General features: G+C 42.4%; 1 protein-coding gene and 1 long non-coding RNA gene across 9 annotated transcripts in view; one reads left to right on the forward strand and one right to left on the reverse strand.

Moving 5' to 3' along the window:
* The window catches only part of SLC38A4 (solute carrier family 38 member 4), a 162876-nt gene that overhangs the window by 102808 nt on the left and 41964 nt on the right, over positions 1–18104 (reverse strand). For 3 of the 6 annotated variants that reach the window (XM_056573992.1, XM_056573994.1, XM_056573991.1), the window contains exon 3: positions 17699–17914. The exons of the other annotated variants lie outside the window; for them this stretch is intronic. The gene's annotated coding sequence lies outside the window, so the exon portion shown is untranslated. The remainder of the gene's footprint in view (positions 1–17698; positions 17915–18104) is intronic. 6 annotated transcript variants of the gene reach the window in all.
* LOC130369163 (uncharacterized) overlaps positions 1–18104 on the forward strand; it is a 58009-nt gene that overhangs the window by 32335 nt on the left and 7570 nt on the right. The gene's annotated exons all lie outside the window — the stretch shown is intronic.

The raw sequence follows: 18104 nt of genomic DNA on the forward strand, positions 1-18104 counted from the left end.
CGCATCCTGTATGACGCAGAGGTATAGGATGAAAAGGCTGCCATGGCACTCCCAAGGAAATAACCCGAAGTCGTGGGTATTGGTGAAAAATAATTAATTTATTCTTACAGCACAAGAAATCAAAGAAAATAATAAATATAAAGCAAGACACGTTTCGGGATTCACAGCTCCCTTTATCAATTGCAGGTGGTAGCTGTATGGCAAGGTAACAGGTGTACGTGTTTAAATACATAAAAAATGGTGCCAAAACCAGGTGAGCTGGTGATGTCATGTGGGGTAGATGCCGGGGCCAGGTGAGGGCCGGGTATGAAAGACCTATATAATAAAACATACTCAATGAAGGAGCATTAAAACCACATAAAACATGTAAAAAAGCATGGGTATAGTCTTTTACATGAGTATTTGGATGTTCAAACTGAACCGCGAGAAATGTCCGTGGTGGCGACCAATCAGGAAGCTGCCAGCGTCCGTGGGACCAATCAGGAGGCAGTAGGAGGAGGCTGTCATCGCTGTGCAGGGTTACCGCTGTGGCGAAAGAATGGAGACGAGACCCTCGAAGCTGATTGGCCACTTGCTGCGAGAAGGTGAAGAGGTGGCCAATCAGGAGCGAGCCGTACATGGCTGTGTACAGTTACGCTGTTATAGGGGAACATAGGCCATATGGGGATGTAGTCCAAAGATGTGTAAGGGGATAGTGGGCGGGATGCTTATTGGCTGTTCGTGATGTTAGATGAGCCAATTAGAGGGGGGACGCAGTAGAAATACCTCCTACAGCCATACGTCCACACGCTACCCTCCTACACCAGGGACACCACAGACTTCATAATCTCCATCCTCGAGGTTAAGTGGGAAAGTCACTACAGCCTTTTGACTATGGACATTACCTCACTGTACACTATCATTGACCACCACCTGGGAATCGCTTCAGTATCCCACTTTCTTCAAAGCGATCCCACCATGCCACCACTACAGCGCCAATTCATCTTGGACAGCATCCTCTTCATCCTGCAGAACAATACGTTCCAGTTCAACGGCAGCATCTACCACCAGTGCTGTGGCACAGCAATGGGGAGCCGATTCGCACCTAGTCTCGCTAACCTCTTCATGGGACACTTCGAAGAGACTGTACTGTACAGACATGAACTGTTCAAACACTGCATACTGTACAAAAGATACATAGATGACATCTTCATCATCTGGGACAGCTCTAAGGAAAATCTCAACAACTTCCTCATGTCCCTCAATAAAAAGTCCTGGAACATCCAATTCACCTCTAACCACTCAGGGGACTCCATTGAATACCTGGATGTCATTGTCTACCACACCGAGGACAACCGGGTCCAGACTAAGACCTACTTCAAGTCAGTGGATGGGAACAGCTACCTCAACTATGACAGCTGCCACTTTAAGAAGTGGACTCAGAACATCCCCTTTGGTCAATACAAAAGAATCAGAAGAAACTGCACCGAACCCTCAGACTTTGTGGACCAAAGTAGAATCCTGGACCAGCGCTTTAAATCCAAAGGCTACCCCACTTCACTGATCAACCAGAGCAAACTCAAGGCTAGTAATTTCTCACAGAAAGAGTGCTTGAAACCTAAGGTCACCAACAATGACCCACCTGAACATACCCACTCCTTCAACTTCATCACTACCTACAATGATGGCCACAAAAGCATCAAGAAGATCATCACAGACCACTGGAAGACTCTTCTGCTGGACCCCTTCCTTAAAGACATTCTGCCACCCAGACCTAATATCAATTTCAGAAAGAACAGTTCTCTCAAAAATATGCTGGCACCCAGTAAGCTCAAAGCACCAAAGAAACAAACTACCCTGCTGGACACCCCACCTGTCACCGATTCATACAAGTGCAGCAAATCCCTTTGCAAATGCTGCAACAACATTGCGAACAAATGCACCAAGTTCACCTGCAGGATCACCAACATCACTTACCCCATCAAGAGTTTCATCAACTGCAGCACCTCTTACGTAAGTGTGTTCCGGACTTCGATGACCTCCAGATTAAGATGACAGCCCACCCGGACGATGATAAAGTCTGACACCGGCATCCTGACAGCACTACAACACATCCCTCTTCATGATTGGTCGCTGCCAGGACCTGCCCAGCAGCTATTGGTCGTATTCTTCTAAATGGATTTGCCGCCGATGCCTCTAGGAATCTTCCGTAGAGGATATACACGTCTTCATTCTGATTGGCCGCCACCCGGACCGGTCCTGCAGCGATGGCTGACACTTTTGAACTTTTTTCTACCGCCACCAGCGGCAAAGACTTGCAACCCGGACTTATACGTCCCCCTCTGATTGGCTCATCTAACATCACGAACAGCCAATCAGCATCCCCCCCACTATCCCCTTACACATCTTTGGACTACATACCCATACAGCCTATGTTCCCCTATGACAGCGTAACTGTACACAGCCATGTACGGCTCGCTCCTGATTGGCCACCTCTTCACCTTCTCGCAGCAAGCGGCCAATCAGCTTCGAGGGTCTCGTCTCCATTCATTCCCCACAGCGGCAACCCTGCACAGCAATGACAGCCTCCTCCTACTGCCTCCTGATTGGTCCCACGGACGCTGGCAGCTTCCTGATTGGTCGCCACCACGGACATTTCTCGTGGTTCACTTTGAACATCCAAATACTCATGTAAAAGACTATACCCATGCTTTTTTACATGTTTTATGTGGTTTCCATGCTCCTTCATTGAGTATGTTTTATTATATAGGTCTTTAATGCCCGGCCCTCACCTGGCCCTGGCATCTACTCCACATGATGTCACCAGCTCACCTGGTTTTGGCACCATTTTTTATGTATTTAAACACATACACCTGTTACCTTGCCATACAGCTACCACCTGCAATTGATAAAGGGAGCTGTGACTCCCGAAACGCGTCTTGCTTTATATTTATTATTTTCTTTGATTTCTTATGCTGTAAGAATAAATTAATTATTTTTCACCAATACCCACGACTTTGGGTTATTTCCTTGGGAGCACCATCGCAGCCTTTTTTTCCTATATCTCTGCATTACTCTACGGACTCTCCTCTGGGCTCCGTCCTCATGCTGCTGGCCTGCATACTAAGCTACCATCACCGGCAAGGAATACGCTACCCCCACCTGGGTACCCACCTACACCGGCTAAAGACCTACACCGCACCCGGCGCTACCTCTGCTTTTTTCCTCCATTTATTGCACATCCTGTATAAGGCTGGGTTCACACTACGTTTATGTCATATGGGGACCAGATCCGGCTGGGAAATGTGCAAACCGGGCGCTCCCATATCCCAGACGGCCCAGGCCCCACATCTCATTCATTTGAATAAGCCGACTGGAGTCAGATAGTGACTCCGGTCGGCAAATTTTTGCCCCGTATCCGGTTTTCTGGCCAGACTGAAAAACAAAACATACCATGGTTTTCAGTCCGGTCACAAAAATTGATAGGGGGGCATCTCTGAATGAGATGCCGGGCCGGGTCTGGCTGGGATAGGGGAACACCCAGTTTTCACATTTCCCAGCCGGATCCGGTCCCTGTATGACATAAACATAGTATGAATGCACCCTAACAGTGTTTAATCTTGTATCCCCTCAAAATCCCTCAACACACAGATATTAATGTCTAAAGCTTGGCAACAAAAATGAGTACACCCCTAAGTGGAAATGTCCAAATTGGGCATTGTGTGAGCTGCTCTCTCCTCATTCGCACCTCTCCTCTTCGAGACGTAACTCGGGCTTCCCCCATATGCTGAAATCCTCTAGCCTGACGTATCCAAACACTATCAAGACCTTCAGAAGCAACCTGAAAACCCATCTTTTTAAGAAAACCTACAACCTACAATAACCCTACTGTCACTGCACTGGGAACAGCTACTTTTTCTTACCTACTTTTTCCCTCCAATCATAGCTTGTAAGCCTTTATGGGAAGGGTCCCCTCAGGAACTGTGTTTGCATTATGTATGTTAACCGTGATCATTTGTACAGTGCCATGGAACCAAGGGTGCTATAATATTTTTTATCAATATTAATTGCAACAATAATGACACTAAATAACTAACCATGCATCCTGCATTACTTATTCCATATCTGACAATTTTGCAACCTTTCTACCAGTGCTTCAAGGACTTCTTTTTATGTATCTTATATGCCAAATCATTTCTCTTTCTATCACTAAAAGCCTAAATGCACTTGCAATATTTTAGGTGTAAATCTACTAAAATGATAAGGAGCTTTGCAGATGCTTTGACTCGCTGATATAAGTAGCTGCTTTCTGTCTGGCTCCACTATACTGACAGTGACAGCTATTTTTGTTGTTGTGTAAGTGTCATCTAAGCTCTTGCAATTCACTACTCTCTCTGGTAACAGAAAAACTGTTTAGCTGAAGACACAAATGGAGAAGACAACCTTGTGTAACTGATCATTTGTAACCACATGAACATAGCCATCCACCAATGTGTTCAATATTTTATGAAGGTGTTACGTTCGGAATACTGTACATATACAGTACTAGCTAGTATCCTACCTTGTAGCACAGGGGTAACCTCTCTGTATTAACTCAGAGTGTCTCTACTTGCAGCCTTGTCCATGAATCATCTCTTGTCCATGACTCATGGGTAAGCCTGATGCTGCTGCAGGACTGGTTAGTGTCCCAGTAGGTATGGGGACCCCAAGTGGTGTGATTTTTAGGAGCCATTTCAATATTTAATAATTCATATTACAAAAGGTCTTTCATTTTTATTAGTACAACATATAAAAAGATTTGGGATCTGACAGTGCTCATTTAAATGTTCTGAGACAAAAAAAATACATGGCATCAGACAAAAAGCTTATCATGTGCTTATGCTTATGTTACATTTTCCTTAATGGACTTGTTAGGGCTCATGTATGCAATTATATTATTGCTCTGTACAAGATCTGAAGCATTACTCTATGGTACAATACAAAGCACCACATGGTGTCACCCACAGGGCCCGATTAAGCGTGTCGAGTATATGGAGTAGTTCATTGATCAAGGCTCTCCAACTACTTGTGAGGCCCTCCCACAAAGATAAAGGCATTACTTAAACATATTGGGGGAGATTTATAAAAACCTGTACAGTGGAAAAATTGCCCAGTTCCCCATAGCAACCAATCAGATCGCTTATTTCAATATTAAAAGGGCCTGCGCAAAATGAAAGAAGCGATCTGATTGGTTGCTATGGGCAACTTAGCAACTTTTCCCCTGGACAGGATTTGATAAATCTCCCTGCTAAAGCTTTAAGGCTGATAATATATAGCTTGAAATGCATATATGACTGTCAGGCTGGACTCACTTTGTTTTTTCATCCAAGACATCAGAATAAAAAATTTTGACCTTCACAAGTCTGGTTTGTCATTGGGAGCGATTTTCAAATGCCTGAAAGTCCGACATTTATCTGTTTACATGGTAATATGCAAGTTGAAACACCACTGGACCACACAGTCAGCATACAATTCAGGAAGGAGACACATTTTGTCTCCTAGAGATGAAAAAATACAAATCAATCCAAGAACTACAGCAAAAAGATCTTGTGAATTGAAAATTGCTATAACAGGTTAAAACTGCATATGGGGACAAAGGTCTTACTGTCTGGAGAATGTGCTTTAGTCTGATGAAACAAAAATTGAACTCTTTGGCCGTAATGACCCTTCATATGTATGGATGAAAAAGATGGAGGCGTGCAGGCTAAAGACCACCATCCAAATGTAAAGCATAGTGGTGGCAGCATTATGTTGTGTGGATGTTTTGCTGAAGAAGGGACTGGTGCACTTTATGAATTAGATGGCATTATGGGGAAGAAAAATTAAGTCAAAATATTGAAGCAACACCTCAAGACAGCAGACAGAAAGTTCAAGGAAATCAGTCTTCCAAATGGACAATAAACCAAAGCATATGTCCAAAGTCATGGCAAAATGGCTTAAGGGTAACAAAATGAAGTTATGCCAATGTACAGCCCAATGTGCTGGCAATGGGCCTAGAGACTTCATTTGCTAAAATGTAGTCAAAATCATTTTCATGAATGTGTGCATTCCACCGTGCCAATGTGGTCCACCGTGCATAGACCACATATGTATATGATTTGGACTGAACATAGTAAAAAATAGGCTATATGCTCTCAATGACACCCTATTTCTCTCACAGACGTCTACTTGTACATTCTTTTTCCTATGTAATGCTTCTCATGCCCCCCTCTTTTTTTTTAGAGGAGTGCTATCAGACATGAAAGAGCAAAGAGGAGTCCTATCAGACAGGAGAGAGCACAGAGGAGTGCTATCAGAAAGAAGAGAACACAGAGGAGTGCTATCAGACAGGAGAGAGCACAGAGGAGTGCTATCAGAGAGGAGAGAGCACAGAGGAGTACTATCAGACAGGAGAGAGCACAGAGGAGTACTATCAGACAGGAGAGAGCACAGAGGAGTCCTATCAGACAGAAGAGAACACAGAGGAGTACTATCAGACAGGAGAGAGCACAGAGGTGTCTATCAGACAGGAGAGAACACAGAGGAGTCCTATTAGACAGGAGAGAGCACAGAGGAGTCCTATTAGACACAAAGAGCACAGAGGAGTACTATCAGACAGGAGAGAGCACAGAGGAGCCCTATCAGACAGGAGAGAGCACAGAGGAGTGCTATCGGACAGGAGAGAGCACAGAGGAGTGCTATCAGACAGGCGAGAGCACAGAGGACTACTATCAGACAGGAGAGAGCACAGAGAAGTGCTATCAGGCAGGAGAGAGCACAGAGGAGTACTATCAGACAGGAGAGCACAGAGGAGTCCTATCAGACAGGAGAGGATACAGAGGAGTACTATCAGACAGGAGAGGACACAGAGGAGTACTATCAGACAGGAGAGCACAGATGAGTACTATTAGACAGGAGAAAGCACAGAGGAGTGCTATCAGACAGGAGAGGACACAGAGGAGTACTATCAGACAGGAGAGAGCACAGATGAGTCCTATCAGACAGGAGAGAGCACAGAGGAGTCCTATCAGACAGGAGAGAGCACATAGTAGTGCAAGCCCCCCCTCTCTTACTTGACTTTGTCTATGTCTTATATACTTTAGCTTGGACAAAGACATTATTTCTATAGGAAATTTCTATAGAAGGAAATAAAATTTTCTTATGCAGTATATTAGAGAGATTCAAGGAGTACTCTGAACTTGTACCTATGCATTCATATAATATTTGGGTTTTGTATGAATTCACAATCTACAATGCATTGTTTTGCACTTTTTACACATTCAGCAGTTGGTAACAAAACTCGAACAACCCAAAAAGGTTGAGTTTCGTCCCTAGCCATCTCCATTTTTCTGTTTTACAAAGTACATTCCAAACCCTTCTGAACTGAATAGCTCTAGGGTAGAGAACAAGATGAAGCCGCCCTACTGTGAAGAATCTCAGCGATGGGAAACTTGCCCATTATAACACTGACATTGTTGCGTGTCTTTTTTAACCATGCACCAAAATTTGAGTACAGTGTAATACACTATCTCTAAGATACAAAAAGCTAGGCCAACAATGTGCATCATACTATGCAGATGAACACAAACTAAGGCCTGGCCTTTTACAAAAAGACACTGACACAAAGTACAATGCTACAAGTCCTGTGAAGCCTGAGGGTTAATAACTGAACTGCTTAAGAATGCATATTGTATTAAATTCCTTATGGCAGAAATTTACAGTACCATATTGTAAGTAGTAAAATCTTCTTTCTGTATTATAGGCCTCATATAGTTTAGGCTGTGCTCACACTAGCGAAGCGAATAACTTAACATAGACACATAAAATGTCTGGGTAGAAAAGAACCATTTGGCCTATCTTGTCTGCCCAATATTCTGAATACTATCAATAGTCTCTGGCCCTATCTTATGTGAAGGATAGCCTTATGCTCATCCCTATCTTATATTAAGGATAGCCTTATGCCTATCCCTATCTTATGTGAAGGATAGCCTTATGCTTATCCCTATCTTATATGAAGGATAGCCTTATGCCTATCCCTATCTTATATTAAGGATAGCCTTATGCCTATCACTATCTTATATTAAGGATAGCCTTATGCCTATCCCTATCGTATGTGAAGGATAGCCTTATGCCTATCCCTATCTTATATGAAGGACAGCCTTATGCGTATCCCTATCTTACATGAAAGATAGCCTTATGCCTATTCTTATTTTATATGAAGGATAGTCTTATGCCTATCCCTATCTTATATGAAGTACAGCCTTATGTGTATTCCTATTTTATATGAAAGATAGCCTTATGCCTATTCCTATTTTATATGAAGGATAGCCTTATTCCTATCCCTATTTTATATGAATGATAGCCTTATGCCTATCCCTATCTTATATGAACGATAACCTTATGCCTATCCCTATCTTCTATGAAAGATAGCCTTATGCCTATCCCTATCTTATATGAAAGATAGACTTATGCCTACCCCATGCATGCTTAAACTCCTTTACTGTACTTGCAACAGTATTACCAGTGCTCAGATTGAGACTGCAATCTTTCACATTGTGTTGATTTGTAGACCTAGCCTTAAAGTTGCTCCCTTCCAGAAACATTTTGCATGACTGTCTGATAATATATGATCCGTGCAATGTGTGTAAATAGACGTGCTGTACAGTACTATCAAGGCATGACAGTAAACGGGTTGCCTTCGTTTACTTGATGCGTGTGCTGAGTATAACTACTAAATGAAAGAGCACTGCACATATACACAGGTAGATGGAATATTATTTCAGTGGCTAACAGGGGAATTATTGTCATTATTTTGATGGACAGATCCTGGCCTCGGGACACATGGATGTCACATTGTGTATGAATGTTGGAACTGTACCAACCCATGGCACTAGCATGTTTCCCAGGAATAAGCAAGACTGCACAAATCTTTTTGGGGCTCATACACTCTTCCGTATTTCATTCTCATAGCCACATGTTGTTCTTTCATATGACCAATGGTTATGCAGCATTCCATAGCCAAACGCTGTAAAAGGAGAGCCCTGAATGGCTGGCTACTAACTATTTCATGCTAGCAACATGACAATGTGATTAAACACAAACCCACAAAAACACAGTGGAGGGCTAGTCATAGGTGGCGACAAGGCTGTAAATTTGTGTCACCATTTGCATATTCAAGGATACATTGAAGACCAATAAAACCATTCTGAGCCTTGTACCACAGTGTAAAGATTTTTATTTAGTGGGATTAAGGACAACCTGTCAATCAGGTTTTGCTGCATCACCCTATAATGTTACTATTATGAACAGATGAGACAGTCAAGTAGTCAGAGTAAGTATAAGGGCTGAAGATATAGGTAAATAATTAAAGCAATTTGATTTCTATAAGAAAAAGTGCACCAACGATTACTGAAAGGGGTTGCAACATATGCAACAAGTACAGACCTCCTAAGCCTCGCTACGAATCACAATTATCATTGCTTCCAATGTGTTTCTCTATGACCCATACAACAGGTGCTGGAGTTCACTAGGGAAATACATTGGATGAATGGTAAACCAATAAGGGCATAAAGAGGTATAGTACAAGTCTGAAAATATATGCATAATAGACCTTTTGTCAGGGGTAAACAAAACTCAAACTATCTAGGCTATAGAAGCAGTGCTGACCTCATTTATATATATATATATATATATATATAAAAAATATGTAGATCAAGCTACAATATGTAAAGATTGGCTATAGATACAGTAGAATCATCAAAAAACTACTATCAATAATACCACACTATGTTAAGTGTAGTTTTTAACATGGGGTTATATTCACTAATATTGTGGGCCTTTTCATTTAAAGATTAAAGGGGTACTCCAATGGGGAACATTTTTTTTTTTATGAACTGATGACAAAGAGTTAAACAGATTTGTAAATTAAGTCTATTTAAAAATCTTAATCCTTCCAGTACTTATCAGCTGCTATATGCTCCACAGGAAGTTCTTTTCTTTTTTAATTTCCTTTCTGTCTGACCACAGTGCTCTCTGCTGACACCTCTGTCCATTTTAGGAACTGTTCAGAGTAGGAGCAAATCCCATAGAAAACCTATCCTACTCTTGACAGTTCTTGACATGGACAGAGGTGTCAGCAGAGAGCACTGTGGTCAGACAGAAAGAAAATTCATGAAGAAAAGAACTTCCATTGTAGTATACAGCAGCTGATAAGTACTGGGAGGATTGAGATTTTTAAATGGAAGTCATTTACAAATCTGTTTAACTTCTGGCATCAGTTGATTTAATACAAATAAAAAAAAATGTTTTCCAGTGGAATACTCCTTTAACCTCTTGGGTACCAAGCCCATTTTGACCTTAACCTCTTAACCTCTTAAGGACCCAGGACGTACGGGGACGTCCCCGCACCCTGGGCTTTAAGGACCCAGGACATCCCCGTACGTCCTGGCATTTTCCGGTCCCTGCCGCGCGCCGGGCAGAGATCGGAACCGGATGCCTGCTGAAATGCTTCAGCAGGCATCCAGGGCAAACGCCGAGGGGGGCCATGTAGGCCCCCCATGTCGGCGATCGCCACAAATCGCGAGGGAAATCGCCCTTGCGCTCTGCGGCGATACCGGGCTGATCGGGGCTCTGGGACCCGACCGCCCAGTAATTTTGCATGATCCCGGCTGTCACAGACAGCCAGGACCATGCTAAAGTATAGGAGCGAGGTGGCAAGCCTGCCACCTCCTCCTATTCCCTGCGATCCGTCGGTTAGTTAACCGACCAATCGCAGGGGGGGGGGGTCGGTTACTTCCTCCCGCCCTGCCCGGCCCCTGGAAGTCCGGAGAGGACGGGAGGAAGACCGGAGGACACGGCGGGGGACGGGGGAGTGCTGGGGCCCGGCCTCGTCCCTGAAGACCCGGATCCCGGCGATGAAGACGGCGGCTGTGGCGACAGGTGAGTTGATCTTCAGCCGCGGTCGGGCCCTTTACAGCAATGCACGTCGCCGTAAAACGACATGCATTGCTGTATTGGGACCCTGTATACTACAACTCCCAGCATGCCCAGACAGCCCTTGGCATCTGAGCATGCTGGGAGTTGCAGTTTTGCAACTTCTGGAGGTCCACAGTTTTGGGACCATTGTGCCCTTCCAGATGTTGCACAACTACACATCCTCAGCATGCCCTTACTGTCCAGGCATGCTGGGAGTTGTGGTTCTGTAACATCTGGCCCTTCAGATGTTGCAGAACTACAACTCCCAGCATGCCTGGACAGTTTTAGCATACTGGGAGTTGTAGTTTTGCAACATCTGGAAGAGCACAGATTGGGAACCACTGTATTAGTGGTCTGCAAACTTTAGTCCTCCAGATGTTGCAAAACTACAACTCCAAGCATGCTGGGAGTTGTAGTTCGGCAACATTTGGCTCTAAAGATGTTGTCGAACTACTACTCCCAGCATGCCTGAGAATGTTCGGGAGTTGGTTTTGCAACAGCTGGAGGCACACTGGTTGGGAAACATTGTCTGTTTCCTAACTCAGTGTTTCCCAACTCGTGTGCCTCCAGCTGTTGCAAAACTATAACTACCAGCATGCACTGATAGACTGTGCATGCTGGGAGTTGTAGTTATGCAACAGCTGGATCCCCCCCCCTGTGAATGTACAGGGTACATTCACATGGGCAGGGGGCTTACAGTGAGTATCAGGCTGCAAGTTTGCAATGCAGCAAATTTTGCGCGGCAGCTCAAACTCGCAGCGGGAAACTCGCTGTAATCCCCCGCCCGTGTGACTGTACCCTAAAAACACTACACTAACATAAAATAAAAAGTAAAAAAACACTACATATACACATACCCATACACAGCCCCCTCCCCTCCCCAATAAAAATGAAAAACGTCTGGTATGCCACTGTTTTCAAAATGGAGCCTCCAGCTGTTGCAAAACAACAACTCCCAGTATTGCTGGACAGCCGTTGACTGTCCAAGCATGCTGGGAGTTTTGCAACAGCTGGAGGCACCCTGTTTTGGAATCACTGGCGTAGAATACCCCTATGTCCACCCCTATGCAAATCCCTAATTCAGGCCTCAAATGCGCATGGCGCTCTCACTTCGGAGCCCTGTCGTATTTCAAGGCAACAGTATAGGGTCCCATATGGGGTATCGCCGTACTCGGGAGAAATTGCCTAACACATTTTGGGGGTCTTTTTTTTCCTTTCATCCCTTATTAAAAGGTGAAGTTGGGGTCTACACCAGCATGTTAGTGTAAAAAAATAAATTTTTTACACTAACATGCTGGTGTTGCCCTATACTTTTCATTTTGACAAGAGGTAAAGCCCCCCAAAATTTGTAATGCAATTTCTCCCGACTACGGAGATACCCCATATGTGGGCGCAAAGTGCTCTGGGGGCGCACAACAAGGCCCAGAAGGGAGAGTGCACTATGTACATTTGAGGTGATTTGCACAGGGGTGGCTGATTGTTACAGTGGTTTTGACAAACGCAAAAAAAAAAACACATGTGACCCCATTTCGTAAACTACACAGTGGGCTGTGCAAATTAAAAATTTTGTACAGCCCACTGTTCCAAAGACCTGACAGACACCAGTGGGGGGTAAATGCTCACTTTACACCTTGTTACATTCCTCAAGGGGTCTAGTTTCCAAAATGGTATGCCATGTGGGGGTTATTTTGCTGTTCTGGCACCATAGGGGCTTCCTAAATGCGACATGCGCCCCGAGCAAAATTTTCTCCCAAAAAGCCAAATATGACTCCTTCTATTCTGAGCATTGTAGTTCGCCCGTAGTGCACTTCAAGTCAACTTATGGGGTACCTCCATACCCAGAAGAGAAGGGGTTACAAATTTTGGGGGGTATTTTCTGCTATTAACCCTTGCAAAAATGTGAAATTTGGGGGGGAAAACACACATTTTAGTGAATTTTTTTTTTTTACGTATGCAGAAGTCATGAAACTCCTGTGGGGTATTAAGGCTCACTTTATTTCTTGTAACGTTCCTCAAGGGGTCTAGTTTCCAAAATGGTATGCCATGTGGTATTTTTTGCTGTCCTGGCACCATAGGGGCTTCCTAAAAGCGACATGCCCCCGAGCAAAATTTGCTCTCAAAAAACCAAATATGACTCCTTCTCTTCTGAGCATTGTAGTTCATCCATACTACACTTCAGGTCAACTTTTGGGGTACCTTCATACTCAGAAGAGATGGGGTTACAATTTTTGGGGGGTATTTTCTGCTATTAACCCTTGCAAAAATGTGAAATTTGGGGGGAAACACACATTTTAGTGAAATTTTATTTGCATTTTTTTACATATGCAAAAGTCGTGAAACACCTATGGGGTATTAAGGCTCACTTTATTCCTTGTTACGTACCTCAAGGGGTCTAGTTTCCAAAATTGTATGCCATGTGTTTTTTTTTTGCTGTTCTGGCACCATAGGGGCTTCCTAAATGCAAAATGCCCCCCAAAAACCATTTAAAAAAAACATACTCTCCAAAATCCCCTTGTCGCTCCTTCGCTTCTGAGCCCTCTGCTGCGCCCGCCGAACACTTTACATAGACATATGAGGTATGTGCTTACTCGAGAGAAATTGGGCTACAAATATAAGTATACATTTTCTCCTTTTACCCCTTGTAAAAATTTTAAAATTGGGTCTACAAGAACATGCGAGTGTAAAAAATGGAGATTGTGAATTTTCTCCTTCACTTTGCTGCTATTCCTGTGAAACACCTAAAGGGTTAAAACGCTGACTGAATGTCATTTTGAATACTTTGGGGGGTGCAGTTTTTATAATGGGGTCATTTGTGGGGTATTTCTAATACGAAGACCCTTCAAATCTACTTCAAACCTGAATTGGTCCCTGAAAAATTGTGAGTTTGGAAATTTTGTGAAAAATTGGAAAATTGATGCTGAACTTTGAAGCCCTCTGGTGTCTTCCAAAAGTAAAAACACGTACATTTTATGATGCAAACATAAAGTGGACATATTGTATATGATAATAAAAAAAATTGGAATATCCATTTTCCTTACAAGCAGAGAGCTTCAAAGTTAGAAAAATGCTAAATTTTCTAATTTTTCATAAAATTTTGGGATTTTTCACCAAGAAAGAATGCAAGTTACCACAAAATTATACCACTATGTTAAAGTAGACTATGTCACGAAAAAACTTTTTTATTATTAATGTTTAAAGTGACAGTGGTCAGATGTGCAAAAGATGGCCGGGTCCTAAAGTGTAAAATGCTGGTTCCTTAAAGGGTTAAAGGGGTACTCCGGTGGAAAAACAATTTTGTCTTCTTTTTTAAATCAACTGGTGCCAGAAAGTTAAACATATTTGTAAGTTACTTCTGTTAAAAAATCTTAATTACACCATTATAAAAACTGCACCACTCAAAGTATTCAAAATGACATTCAGTAAGCTTGTTAACCCTTTAGGTGTTTCACAGGAATAGCAGCAAAGTGAAGGCGAAAATTCAAAATCTTCATTTTTTACACTCGCATGCTCTTCTAGACCCAGTTTTTGAATTTTCACAAGGGGTAAAAGGAGAGAAATCACCCTAAAATTTGTAACCCAATTTCTCTCGAGTAAGGAAAAGGAAATATGTGTATGTCAAATGCTCTGTGGGTGCACTAGAGGGCTCAGAAGGGAAGGACCAACAATGGGATTTTGGAGAGAGGAAGCCCCTATAGTGCCAGAACAGCAAGAAAAACTAACTAAAAAAAAAACCCACATGGCATACTATTTTGGAAACTAAACCCCTTAAGGAACATAAAAAGGGGTCTAGTGAGCCTTAACACCTCACAGGTGTTTGACAAATTTTTATTTTTTTCTCACAAAAATTCAGCTTTTTCCCCAAATTAAATTTTTTTTATACAAGGGGTAATAGGAGAAAATGTTCCCCAAAATTTGTAACCCCATCTCTTCTGAGTATGGAAATACCCCATGTGTGGACATCAAGTGCACTGCGGGCATACTACAATGCTCAGAAGAGAAGGAGTCACATTTGGCTTTTGGAAAGCAAATTTTGCTGAAATGGTTTTTGGGGAGCTTGTCACATTTAGGAAGCCTTCATGATGCCAGAATAGCAAAAAAAAAAAACACATGGCATACTTTTTTGGAAACTACACCCCTCACGGATTGTAATAAGGGGTGCAGTGAGCATTTACACCCCACTGGCGTTTGGCAGAACTTTGGAACAGTGGGCTGTGCAAATGAAAAATTACATTTCTCATTTTCATGGACCACTGTTCCAAAAATCTGTCAGACACCTGTGGGGGTGTAAATGCTCACTGCACCCCTTGTTACGTTCCATGAGGGGTTAAGTTTCCAAAATGGGGTCACATGTTGGGGGCTCCATTGTTCTGGCACTATGGGGGCTTTGTAAACACATGTGGCCTTCAATTCCAGACAAATTTTCTCTTCAAAAGCCCAATGGCACTCCTTCTCTTCTGAGCATTGTAGTGCACCCGCAGAGCACTTTACATCCACATATGAAAGAAATGGGGTTACAAATTTTGGGGGGCTTTTTTCCTATTTTCCCTTGTGAAAATGAAAATTTAGGGTAACACCAGCAGTTTAGTAAAACACCTTGTGGGGTGTTAAAGCTCATTATACCCCTAGTTACATTCTGTGAGGGGTGTAGTTTCCAAAATGGGGTCACATGTGGGTATTTATTTTTTGCGTGTATGTCAGAACCGCTGTAAAATCAGCCACCCCTGTGCAAATTACCAATTTAATGTATATAGTGCGCTCTCACTCCTGAGCCTTGTTTTGCGTCCGCAGAGCATTTTTCGTCCACATATGGGGTATTTCTGTACTCAGGAGAAATTGTGTTACAAGTTTTGGGGGTCTTTTTTTTCTTTTACCTCTTGTGAAAATAAAAAGTACGGGGCAACACCAGAATGTCAGTGTAAAATGTTTTATTTTTTTACACTAACAGGCTGGTGTAGACCCCAACTATTCCTTTTCATAAGGGGTAAAAGAGAAAATGCCCCCAACATTTGTAACGCAATTGCACAAGGATACGGAAATACCCCGTATGTGGCCCTAAACTGTTTCCTTGAAATACGACAGTGCTCCGAACTGAGAGAGCACCATGCGCATTTGAGGACTAAATTATGGATTGCATAGGGGTGGACATAGGGGTAGTCTATGCTAGTGATTCCCAAAGAGGGTGCCTCCAGCTGTTGCTAAACTCCCTGCATGCCTGGACAGTCAGTGGCTGTCTGGAAATGCTGGGAGTTGTTGTTTTGCAACAGAAGGAGGCTCTGTTTTGTAAACACTGATGTACAATAAGTTTATTTTTATGGGGGGGGCAGTGTAAGGGGTGTATATGTAGTGTTTTACCCTTTATTATGTGTTAGTGTAGTGTAGTGTTTTTAGGGTACATTCGCCCTGGCGGGGGTTTATGGTGAGTTTCCCGTTAGGAGTTTGTGCTGCGGCAGAAAATTTGCTGCAGCTCAAACTTAAAGCAGGAAACTCACTGTAAACCCGCCCATGTGAATGTACCTTGTACATTCACATGGGGTAAACCTGGGAAGAAGTGAGAAGTAAAGAAAAATAGGTAGATAACTAATACAGATAAAGCTAGTTTTACATACAAAAGTAAAAAAAAAGCTGCTGAAAGCTGTAAATCACTGTCTATGTAGAGAACAGAAGCATTTCAGGGTCCTGTACAGTACACACAGTGTCCCAAAAAAGTAAAATGGAGCCGCCCTCACCTGGTGTCCAAAAGAGAAGCTAACCCCAGTACAAGTATAGAGTAGTACAGAACATGTAGTACCTCCTTGTATGGTAGAAAGGTGCTACTAGACAGCCAGTCAGCGCTACCACACAGCTCTTCATTATTTGTGTATTGATCTGTGTAAATGTATTATTTCATACAGCATATCTGACGTGTAATTGGTAGAAATGAAATCACACTGCATTGGCTAAATAGTTGAGCGTTGCTAGGACATGGTACCACATGTGACGTCCTTGGATAAAACTGCTTGACAGTGATGTATCCCTGGTAAAGTGCTGACAAGCAGACTGTTACAATAGTACAGTATTCACTAGGTTAAAGTATCAGAAAGAAAAACTGCTTGTGTTCCAGAGCATACTGTAATCCACTGCACCAAGGCAAGTCACTGCATAGAAATACATCCCGTGACATCTAATCTGGGCTACATCTATAATATGACGACAGAAGACTGACCATAACAGTGTCAGTAGAAAATGAATTATTACTTCTTGGGTAACTCTAGTGCTAAAACCTTCTACTTACATTCTTATCTCATAAACCTCTCATGTTAGTCCAGTGCATACATGTCTGGGTTCAACAAGTGCATTGAAGTGAACATTAGAAGACCTCAACCTTATAAGTATGAAGGACTGATCTAGATAAAAACAACAGTATACCAACGTCACCAAGCTCTGCTTGTAGGACAACAGTTCACCACAAAAAAAACAAAAAAAAAAAATATATATATATACAGAAAGTTTCTATTCTTGCATAGTCTTGCTAAAATAAAAAGCAATAAAACACTTTAAAGGCAGCAAAGAATATTGCATGTTATGAGTTTGCATGCATGTAAAGTATATTGAATATGTATAATAATAATAATAACAATCATTATAATAATAAAGATTCCCTATAATTATTATGATCAATAACTTCTGGTATTCATCAGAAATCACTGATCATAATAAAATCTGCACTGAAATAATAGAGATCACCCACCTTGTCCTGTAGAGTCCACAGAAGATTCAGCAATGTGCCTGTGTTTGCAGACTGATCTTACATTCACTTGCCTTATGCTGATGAGAGAAGGTCTGCCTCTCAGCATCACATTTCACAGAGGGCGAACCTACTTTTAAAGGAACATCCTGTAATCTTAAACTTGCGCAAACAGCAGCAATGCCTCCTTACACAAGACGCTGAGTATTTTTTTCAAATCTAAAATAAATAAATAAATACTATAGACATTGAAGAAGACTATAAACTAGCTTTAGCGTAGATCAAATGACAGTAATGTCATTTGCATTCAGTTAAACATATTTCAAATACTAGCATATAACCTTCAACATCTATTCCACAGTCATTGAAGTGGCCTTGTATTTGCACAGACATTCCCAGCTTAATAGGA

The sequence above is a fragment of the Hyla sarda genome, chromosome 4 (assembly GCF_029499605.1).
Source record: "Hyla sarda isolate aHylSar1 chromosome 4, aHylSar1.hap1, whole genome shotgun sequence".
Lineage (NCBI taxonomy): Eukaryota > Metazoa > Chordata > Amphibia > Anura > Hylidae > Hyla > Hyla sarda.